Consider the following 10,875-nt stretch of genomic DNA (forward strand, 5'->3'; position numbering starts at 1 on the left):
GAACAGCGATTTCCACAATACCTGAAACTCTTTCCTGCTCACCGCTGTGTCCTTTCCGCCTCTCCTTATTCTGTGTCCTGCCTTCAGTGACACCCAGCTCCTCGCTTTGCTGTGCTGCTTTGCCGTCCACCTCCAGGCCGCACTCCCAGCTGCTTGGTGACCTGAAGTCAGCAGCCATTACGTCTCCTCATGGAGTCTCTTCAGAGTGGATCTTCCTACCCAGTGAAGTCGCTACTGCCAGGGGTGGCTGTGTAATTTGTGGGGCCCAGCAAAAAATGAAAATTCAGAGGCTTGTGACCTTAAAGTAAGAGAAAAGCTTTTTCTTTCTCCTGTGGTCTCTCAGGTGACCTGTCACGGGGTTTTGTTTATGAATGTAGCTGAATGTGGACTCAGAGGTACCCCGGCCCCTGCAAGAGTTAAGGGCAGTGGAGGCAGGAATCAGGTGGCCACAGTGGCACCCTAGGAGAGCTGAGAGAAACTGAGATGACATGTGACCCTGTGCTCCAAACCCTCACTGCATGCTCTGCTGCCTTACCAGACTTTACCTTCAAAGCACACATTTAAAAATAAAACTGTTAAGAATTTGAAACCAGAGGTGACAGAGCATGAAAACTCATGTGTGGGGCTCCTGTAACAATGGAACTCGGAAGAACTGCATGGCTTTGGTGTGCCTGCGCTGGGCTGGACTCAGCTCGCGCCAGGAGAAGTGATGAGTCACATCTGCATGTGGTTGTTTGAGTATTTACGACACCCTTTAAAATTACCACTAAAAATCAACAGAGTATGCCCCTGGGTTCTAGGGGCTGTTACAGCAACTTGAAGAGGAAGTGCAGCAACACTCAGTTGGTAACCAATGAGTAAGTGACCAGACCCTGTGAGCAGCCAGGAGAGCCAGTATCTGACATTGGCAGTGGAGGTGGGGCAGACTCTTGGGATGGACCCCTCGCCTTGCAGGTGAGTGGTATTGGATCTGAACCATCAGACGCAGTCAGTCTGTAGAGAACTGGAAAACTGCTTGGTGTAAGAAAAAAAACCCATACATTTGGTATCACAAGTGTTGCTAGTAGAGAAACCATTTATTTGCTTTAAATGTTTAAAAATTTCCCTTAAATTAATATTTGCCGTATTGTGTTTAACTTCTAGAGATTGATACATTTATGTTTGCTTGCTAGTTACTGTCTATATCTAATGTAGTAATTCAAGACTATCACTTCCTTATCATTTTTTCAAAATATTTCTAAACTTTCTTTTTTTTTCTTCCGGTACCAAGAATCGAACTCATGACCTTGCACTTGCCAGGCAGGCGCCCTGCCGCTGAGCTAAATCACCACCCCTAAACTTTTATTTTGGTTCTTATTTTACTCATTCGTAATTTAGAAATATATTTCTTAATTTCAAACAAATGGGAGTTACCAATTACCATTTAGTTATGATGGTCATCTCAGCTGAGTTGTAATTAGGGGATACATCCCATGTACTCTGAAATTGAGGATGTATGTTTAACCTTGCATATATCACAATATAAATGGTTATCTCAGTTCTGCTGTGTTGGGTAGCATTTTAACTTCATTTCCTTTCTTGGTGTGTGATTTCCTGGGAATAGGACTCTAGGTGAGCAGCTATCTCTGCAGAGGTTGATCCTGTCTTCATACTCAATACTCCTGCTGCTGTGAGGCAGGAGCCCATTAGCAACTTTTCTTTTAAAGGTGATCTGTATGTTTTTCTCTGCAACTTTTAAGATCTTTTGTTTCCACAATTTATTATGTATCTAGAAATGGAGGCTTTATGTTTTTATTGTTAATATAGTTCACTTTTATACATTCTGTGGGTTTTAATAAATGTATACAAACAGATATCCACCATTTTTACACAGAATAGGTTCACCACCCTAAAAGTCCTCTGTGTTCTGCATATTCATTTATTCTCATCTCTCCCCTGTAAGATCTGGAAACTAGTCATTTTATTGTCTTTATGATTTTGCATTTCCTGGAATGTTATGTAATTGGATCCATACATATGTAACCTTTTCAGATTGGCTTCTTTCCCTTAGCAATATGCATTTAAGACTCCTCCATCTTTTATAAGTCTTGATAGAACATTTCTTGTTAGCACTGAATAATATTTCATTACTCAAATGTATGAAGGTTTATTTATCCATTTGCTTATAAAAGGACATCTTGATTATGTCTCAGTTTTGACAGTTATGAATAAAACTTCTATGAATATCTGCAGAATATATGTCCATCTGTGTGTGGACATAAGTTTTTAATGTATAACTTTTTAATGTTTCTGTTTAGAATTAGGATCCTTAAAACTGGAGTGTTTTCATCTCGAAGATATATATCATTATTACTCAAATCTGTCACTTTTATGGTTTTCACTCTCTGCTGAAATTTTCAAGTTTATTTTAGCACAGTTATTTTTATCATTTATGTCTGATAATTCACATATCTGATTACAAGGATCAGTGCTATTATTCTCACTCCTGGCATCTGTACCTGAGTCCTTAGCACTGGTCACTGTCCTTGAAAAATTTAGAGAAGTTGCCTAGCTCTTTTATGAAGATGCCTTTTTCTGAGGGGAATTCAGGTCTTTCCCCACTAGTCATTTAGGATACAATCCTTCCCTACCAATTTATACTAAATTCATGGTTTGAGCTTCCTTGAACTGTCCTGGTAAAATTCAGTGAGTGCTTGTGCTTGGAGGTGGCAATGTCTCATTTATATAGTCTTCTGGAGATAAAACAGTTTTTTCTTTATCTATTTTCTCTTCTGCCCAGTATTTGTGGAACTCCTCTGTCTCCTGGCGATTGGGAGTATAATAATGTTAATTCACACACACTCTTGCCTTGAGTATGTAGTTCTTCAAAATCCAGATTAATGTGAATTTGTGTAGTGCCTATCAAACACCAGTTTTGTGATTTTGTGCATATTTTCACTTCTACTTTTCTTCAGCTGCTCACTGGTCATGAGAAAACTTCACCTTCACTGTTTCATGGAGGGAGACAAATTCCCTCTAGGAAAATGTGATTTTGTATTCTTTCTGAGTTTTTAAGAGTTTTCATCTTCATTTTGGTCTAATTTTGAGCTAAACATTTTTCAACACTTGTGACCATTTGATATTTTTAAGAAAATTTGTATTTTTAAATTTCATCCAGAATTTTTACTTTTTCTAAAGCAAGGATTGGTCTACATTGACCTATCTTGTCAGTCCAGACGCCAAAGACCTTTCAGATGTATTTTACATGTGTTGTGTATGTGAAAACACAAAAAAATATTTCATCTGTCACTGCTCACTCTATTTAGAAAAATTTACATGGAATAATACTGATATTCCAAGTATGGTATTGATTGCATAGTAGAAAAACTATTCTAAATATCTATAGTCTTTGAAGGTTTTCATTAATATGACCTGTCTGGTCTCTGAATTCTCAGCAAAGGTTAGGAAGTTAAAACTTGCATTTCAAGAGAATAGTTGCATTTACTATACAGTAATATGGCTCTTTGGATCACTGAATTATGATTTAACTCAGACGTCTTCATTGTTTGTGCACTTTCTCCAAACCTGTGAAAGATGATATGTATACCTCTGGCAGGAAACCAGCACTCTAGGTTGAGCACTGGGTTATTTAACTACCTTGATAAATCATTTACAGTTTGGATATTATGCAGAAAACTTTCTAATTAACTTGTATTGACAGAGAAGCTAAATATAATATAGTGAAAAAACTATATCAGTGAAAAATATCAGCGAAAAAATTAACACATTTTAAACTACTCAGCAGAAATAATCTCATATAAAATAATCTATTCAGGAAATGATAACATTTAAAATAAAGATTGAAAATAATAATTGCAAACATGAAAATAAACAGCTAGCATTTTTTGATTTTTGGAAGAAATTTCAACTTTTTCCATATACACTGTTTTAGTTCACTAAAAGAAGCATTTTCTGGTTAGTAGACAGCCAGAGGCTCCAAATTCTGAAAGATTTTGGTTCAAATCCTGGGTGCCCTGGGCTTCAGGAAAGTCACTTAAGATTTCTGAAGCCCTGTCCCTTATCTATAATTTAGAAATAGAAATACCTTTTAATGTTGTTACAATGCTTAGAAGAGTCACTTAAACAGTAGGTATTGGGCCAGGTATACAGCTCAGTGGCACAAGTGCCTGCCTAGCAAGCACAAGGTCCTGGGTTCAATTCACAGTACCAAACAAAAACAACCAAACAAAAAACCCGCACCAGTAGTTATTGTGCTAGGAAGAATTTCTTTAGTGAGCTTAACTACATTTTATTTTATCTTATTAATTGGTGACTTGTGGTGTTCAAGATTTGTGAGAATGTTGTCTTATTTTAAAAAGAAAACAAGCCTCCTTAAGTTTTGTTCATATATGTAAACTTATTTAAATATTAATTAAGACATAGAGTAAATACATACCAGTTATTGCCAAAATAGAAGTGTTGACTTTGTCAGGTCACATTTAATCTACTGAATGCAGGTTGTTTGGAATACACTAGATCTCCAGAAAGAACTGTAAGGTAGGAGTCAATAATTTAACTGAACTATACAGAAACATCAGGGGAATCTGTGACAGGATCTAACTTATTTTTTCGGCCTGTATGAATTCTTTGTAGACATTCTAGTGTTCCTCACACCAATGCCTAATTAGCAGTGATTATATTTGTCAAAATAGATGATATACTTACTTATAGGCTCGTTCATATTTCCCATTGCTACTGTTGAACAAGATGTGTAGAACCTAGCAGTGCCTTCTCTAGCTGGAAGGCTCTGTTCTTGTGAAGGAGCACATTTCTTAGGGCCCAGGGAGGTCCCTTTATCAGAACAGCTAAATCAGCGTCATCTACCCCCATTATCAACGGGGTAGCAGGCATCAATACTTTCAGGTCGCCAGCTAGCTAATGTTTTGCGAGTAATTGCTGTATGACACCTCTGTGCTAGATGTTAGGATACAGAAAAGGCTGAAACATTCTCCTGCCTTCAGGGTACTTACATAGTCTGGCATTTGGCAACTCAGACCTAATCTTCTGAATCTGTTACCTCTACTTCTCTGACCTGATTTGCAGCAGAGAGATAGAAATAACTATTCCTAAGGTAGCCAAGGATTCCATAATGAATGTCTTTTTAATCTCTGCATGGTACGCAACACAAAAAATTATCTAACACCAGTTATCCTGCAACATCATTCATGTTGCCTGCTCAAGGAATCCTTTATTACATGTTCCCTAAGTGAAAAACATCTGTGATCAATTAATCAGCTCACTGAAACTTCACGAGGGAAGATCTTCAAGTACTGTAGGTATTCTCTAAACTGTCAGTGTTTTTGACTGTGAGTAATATACTCCCTATCCCTATGTGTTTTTTAAGTACAGCTGGCTCATGTGGCCACTTCTATGTCTCTGTGAGGTACAGTAGAGGCAAAATGTTTCCTAAGCCAGACTAGCAGTATTTAAATGATAAACACATATGTTAAAAATGAAAAAACATGTCATGCAGAAGACAGTAAAGCCAGCAAAATGGAACACATAATTACAAAGCCCACTTTAAGAGCCACTTCCAGAGCATAATTTCTGCTCAAAGATTCACCAAACACAAGTATTACTGGTAATGTCACCAAATACTGTGTACAATTTCAGAAATAACTTCCTCTGCTTGGATAAATAATCAAGATTCTGGTTATTATTTGGCTTCCCAGTAAGGATTTCCTTACTGGGATACAATTTATTGCCAAAAGGAAAGAGCTTCTCTGTTCCTTTGTTGGTTTTTCATTATCAACAAAATTCTAACAAATTCAAGTATCTGAGGCTACAAAAGGCTCATTTTATAATGGTAATTTCATCAAAGAAATGCCTCTCTCAGGCATTTCTTTGGCTATCTCTCTGTCATTCCATCCCCTCCTGCCTTCAAGCTCTAATAATCAGTTTCTCTGTGCAAGCCTCCTTGGTCATTTATTTACAAATTTATGTTTTTTCCTCTTGTGTCAATAATTCTGATAGTCTGCTTTCTTTATAGGGCACAGAATCTATCCCAGATATTTTAAAGACCAAAGGATAGGACACAGTGAAGTAGGTAGCTACAAAATAATGAGAAGAGCTGGAAGAATGCGGGAAGAGGTCAAACAGAAATGACTCCAAGTATACTAAAGGGCTGACCTGATAATGGAAGTTACTACTTCTGCCACAATCAGGAAGACGGGAAACCTAGAGGCTGCTGAAGAAAGTGTCAGAGCTATGTTCCAGCTGTGACTAGGAACCTGGGATCCAGGGGCCACCAGCACATCACCACTACTGCCACTGACCTTTCAACATGCACTAGGAGGTGAGTGGACACAGAATCATCCTACAGTTTGCCCCAATTGTTTCCTGTCATCAGAACAAAACATAGAAAACAAACCTGAACAAAAGGATATGATTCTCTTTCCATGGCCTTTCTTATCAGTAGAAAATAGCTAAAAACTGCAAGAAGAAGGTCTAGACCTTAATTCTTCTGTCAAAACTCACTTTAGAGGCATTTGTTTGGTAGAAACTAATTTTTATACACAGTGTAGGCATTGGAGTTCTTTTGTGTTGTTTTTGTTTTTAAACTTTATATCCTATGTATAACCAAAACGGTGCTTTTAGATAGGAAAAATAATTGAACACCACTCAATGGTACCCAAATATTTCCCAACTTAATGTCAAGGTACCACATCTTGCACATAACCTACTGCTTGCATGCAATCCCTTAACACACATGTATATATGCATTTGTGGGTATGATAAACATCGTGCCCTCGATGTGGTTGTTGTAAGTTATTTCACTTAGTGCAGTGCACTACTCAAGGTGCTGCAAACAGCCGATCAGGTATATTATATGTGATCACAGAACACTCCTATATGTGGAATAAAGAAGTCCTCACTCAAAATAGCACACTGGATTTCCTACACCCACCATTTATTTTAACAAGATGTAGACACCCAAATCTGCTCTTCCTTTCCTTTTTACTCTGCTACATATTTTCCGAAAGTCTTGTCACTTTTTTTTAGCTTTCAATTGTTGCTTCCAAAATGTCCAAATACAGTCATCTTCTTTCCAGTTCACTAGGGGAATCACTGAGAAGGAAAAATGTTCATTCAGAGAAGAATAAAAATATATGCATCCATAGCTTCTCGGAGAACGCTTCAGTGACTTCTGCAACATCCTCCACCCCACTTATGTATAGGATGGCTCTTGATGGCTTCGTGTGAGCTTTTCAAAGTTCAGCCAAGCCAGCTGCATGATCAACACAAAGACAATAGCTCCCACACACTGGGTTACATGGATTAAAGAACCCGATCCATCAGTAAATCTGCCAGATGGCAATGGAAGAAAGCTTGTAACTCTCTCACTTTCATTTCAACAGCAGCAAACAATGTTCAGTGTTTAAAATAAACTCTTCCAGATGAGCTAAAGATAAACTCTGAGGTGGGTGGACTTCAGCTTGCTGGGCTGTCGCTCTGAAGTGTTTGATTACATTAACACAAAACCCCTGGGTAGAGCCTGTTTCTGTCAACAGATTGCTTAGACTGGGACACTTACTACATGAAACCATTTCCTGTGCTTTCATGGGTTGGTGGCAGAAACTTGCTTTGCTTTGTTTCACAGACTAATAACGATAATGTATTTCTCCTAGCTCAGCAAGTCCTCAAACCATGTGTACAATTTCAAGATCTACCTAAAATGCCAAAATATACATTGGTCTGCACAGATAAAAATCTTGGAATCTGTTTATAACTTCAAATTTGACTTATTCATCTTGCCACTCTCATGGCAGCAAATGTGGAAAGCTACTAGAGGGGCTTAGAATCAAATGTATTCTGCCAATAGCTGCATAATTACCTAGATCTGTGAATCCGTGAGATACATTAAGGTGGGGGCAGGTACAAGTGCTTTTTTAAAGCCTGAATTTATAAAGGAAGGTAGGGACATCTTTTTTTGTGCGGTTGTTTCTTACTAGACTTAAATACCCAGAACTTTGGACTGACTGGGCTGTAATACATCATTTCCAACATGCAACTCCTCACCACAAAATGACACAGTGAAAAATAGCTCTTAAAATATTCAGGAACTTACCTATTTAACATAATTAGTGAGGCTTTGAAATGAGAGAGAGAGAAGCAAAGCTGATAATGAAATTAAATCTTAAGGACCAGCTGCAAAAACACTTCAGGAGCACATATATCAAACAATCAACTCAGCACACTGGTACATTTAAAAAAATTTGCCAAATTTAGATGAGAGGTCTTTGGGAAAATATGATTAACTACATAGAAAACATTTATTGCCAATTCCTCCAAACTGAAACTCTCTGACATGTGTTAGCGCTATTTTAAATACATGCTCTCTTATTTGAAATTGGCTGGTTACATGAAAAAGTGAATTAAAAAGGGAACTTATACGGATGAATCCTATGTACCACAGTTATTAGATTTTAAAACATGGCATGTTCATTAATTTGCCTTTTTTTGATCTATGGCTAAGGGTTTAATTGCCATCTTTGTTGATTTTTTGAGCATAGATACTCTTGGAATTCCACCTTATACTCACTTAAATAGTGTATGACTCCTACCTTTTGTCTTTAAAATGGTCCAAGTTTAAAGTTACTTACAAAGTACCAAATACAAACATCTTTTATTTTTTACAATGTTTGTTTTTACTATACGGCATTTTGAAGCTTTATTCAACAGTAAATTTCCAGTGATTTGCCTTTAATTGTTGCAAAGCACTCAGCTTCTGTAGACATTTTCTGTTTCCATATTTTATTAGTTTGGATCCTAACTACTGGCTTGTACTACACTTAATAACAACTGTAGCTAACGTGTGTACAGAGTTTGGGGGAGTTTCTCCACTGGCTGCATCTTAGACACAAGGACAATGCTTTGACATATAAATATTTGCACTCAGCTGATATTTGTCAAATGAATGGTATACAACTCACTCTTCCTAAGTATACAGTAGAGCAGAAGGGGGCCAAGGCTGGAGAGTATGCTGGAGAGGAGCTATCAGCCTAAGTCCCGATGATGGCAAACCTTTCAGAGATTTCAGTAACAAACAGCCCACTGCAGCACGTGTGCCATAGGTTTGCCACCACTGGTAGACTATTCACTGGTTATGGGGATCAATTTGTTTGTTTGTTTATAGAGAGAATGGAGAATCAGTTATCACAGCAAGTCCATTAGATGGTAGTTACTTACAAGCAATTCTACTGTACTTTGATTAAACATCTGGCTTACCAAAACTTCTCTCTGCATAAAGTAGCTTGGCTTTTCACTTTCCTTTAGGAATTAAATACCTTCCTCCGTGTTAACCTGTAACTAATTTAACTCCCTACTATCCACAGAAGGGTTTTGAAACTTCTGAAGCTGTCTGTGAGGGCCAAGCTCCTGAAGGGTGATTAGTAACATGTTCCCTCTTCAGTGTTCCTTAGGACATTTGGAATTAATTATATATTCAAATATAGATGCTCTCAGATCTCTGGCCAGGCCCAGCAGGTTTGTCAGGGTACAGAGTAAGAGGCAGATAACTGCTGTTTCTCACATCAGAACCTAGAGCTGAAGATAGATTAAAAAGTACACTCTCTAATCTCATGGGTCTACAAAGTCATAGACAATTAGAAACAATACAGAAAAACAGCAGCAACCTTACAGAAGAGTTTCTATGCACATGATAATAAGACTATGTAACGTACTGTATCTGGCTCACAAGGCGTTAAATATTTATAATCTGGCTGTTATATGTGTATGTATATATGCTAATCTGTGCTTCAGAGTCTAGTTTCCACCTAAATATTCACCTGACTCTAACACCAGTTTCTATTACTATTGGTAGTAGTGATTGGGTGCACTGGGGAAGGACACATGGGTATGTGCCAGCCACTTTGGCTAAATCCTTTCACTGTTCTGTCCCTTTCTTTTAATGAAAGATCCTTTAATGTAGGCATGTATATCTCAACCATAAAGCTAAGAAAACAATAGTTTAGAGAGGTTCAATGTCTTGTCAAGGTCACCAGGAAAATTAATTTGGGAAGCTGTTTGTTAAAATTTATGTGATGGTGTTTAAAAAGTGAAATCACTTTCCTGATCAAATGCTGTGTACAACCCACCATATAAAATATTCTGCCTGGAGTCAAGGCAAAAGCCTAGCAATCTCATCCCTTGTTGGAACAAGATGTTTGAAACTGAAGTCAGTGTATATAAAAAAAAAAAAGAATCAGCATGAAAGATGGGGTTTCAACTCACTCATTCCATTACATGGCACGATGCAGGCTTCCCTCTACCAATATCTTGCCAAGGGTAAGTGAAAGTAGCAAAGTAATAGCATTGTCTTTTCCTATATTCTTTGCCCAGCAAATGAGTGAGTCAACATAAGGAAGTGAGTCAACATAAGGAAGAAAAGAAAGAGGAAAAAGCTATAACAATCTTCAAAATCCAACAGGCAGACTGCCCTTAATGGTTCTTGATTCCATCATACACTGTAGTGGGGAGAACATCTTCCAAATGGCAGCTTATTTTATCTTTATAGTTGGTGTTTCCAGATAAACTTCTGATTTCCCATCACAATAAATTAATAACTTCTATTTTATTGTGGCGCTACAAACAAGAACTCTGAAAGGCTCAAAAGGTCCAAATTCCCTGAAAAGCATCAGATATCAAAATGCAGCCAGAAAAGATGGTATTAAATGAAAAAGGAGCTCCTTTTTAATGAAGTAAGGTGTAGGACAGATTTATTAGCTTTCATTTTTCCAAGTTGCATGCTGGTGCATTTCCTGCCCATATTTCTACGCTTGGCAGGTCTTTTTGTGGGATTACTTTGTAAAAAACAATGGTTCAAAGAACACCATG

The sequence above is a fragment of the Chinchilla lanigera genome, unplaced genomic scaffold, assembly GCF_000276665.1.
Source record: "Chinchilla lanigera isolate Chin_1 unplaced genomic scaffold, ChiLan1.0 scaffold00068, whole genome shotgun sequence".
Lineage (NCBI taxonomy): Eukaryota > Metazoa > Chordata > Mammalia > Rodentia > Chinchillidae > Chinchilla > Chinchilla lanigera.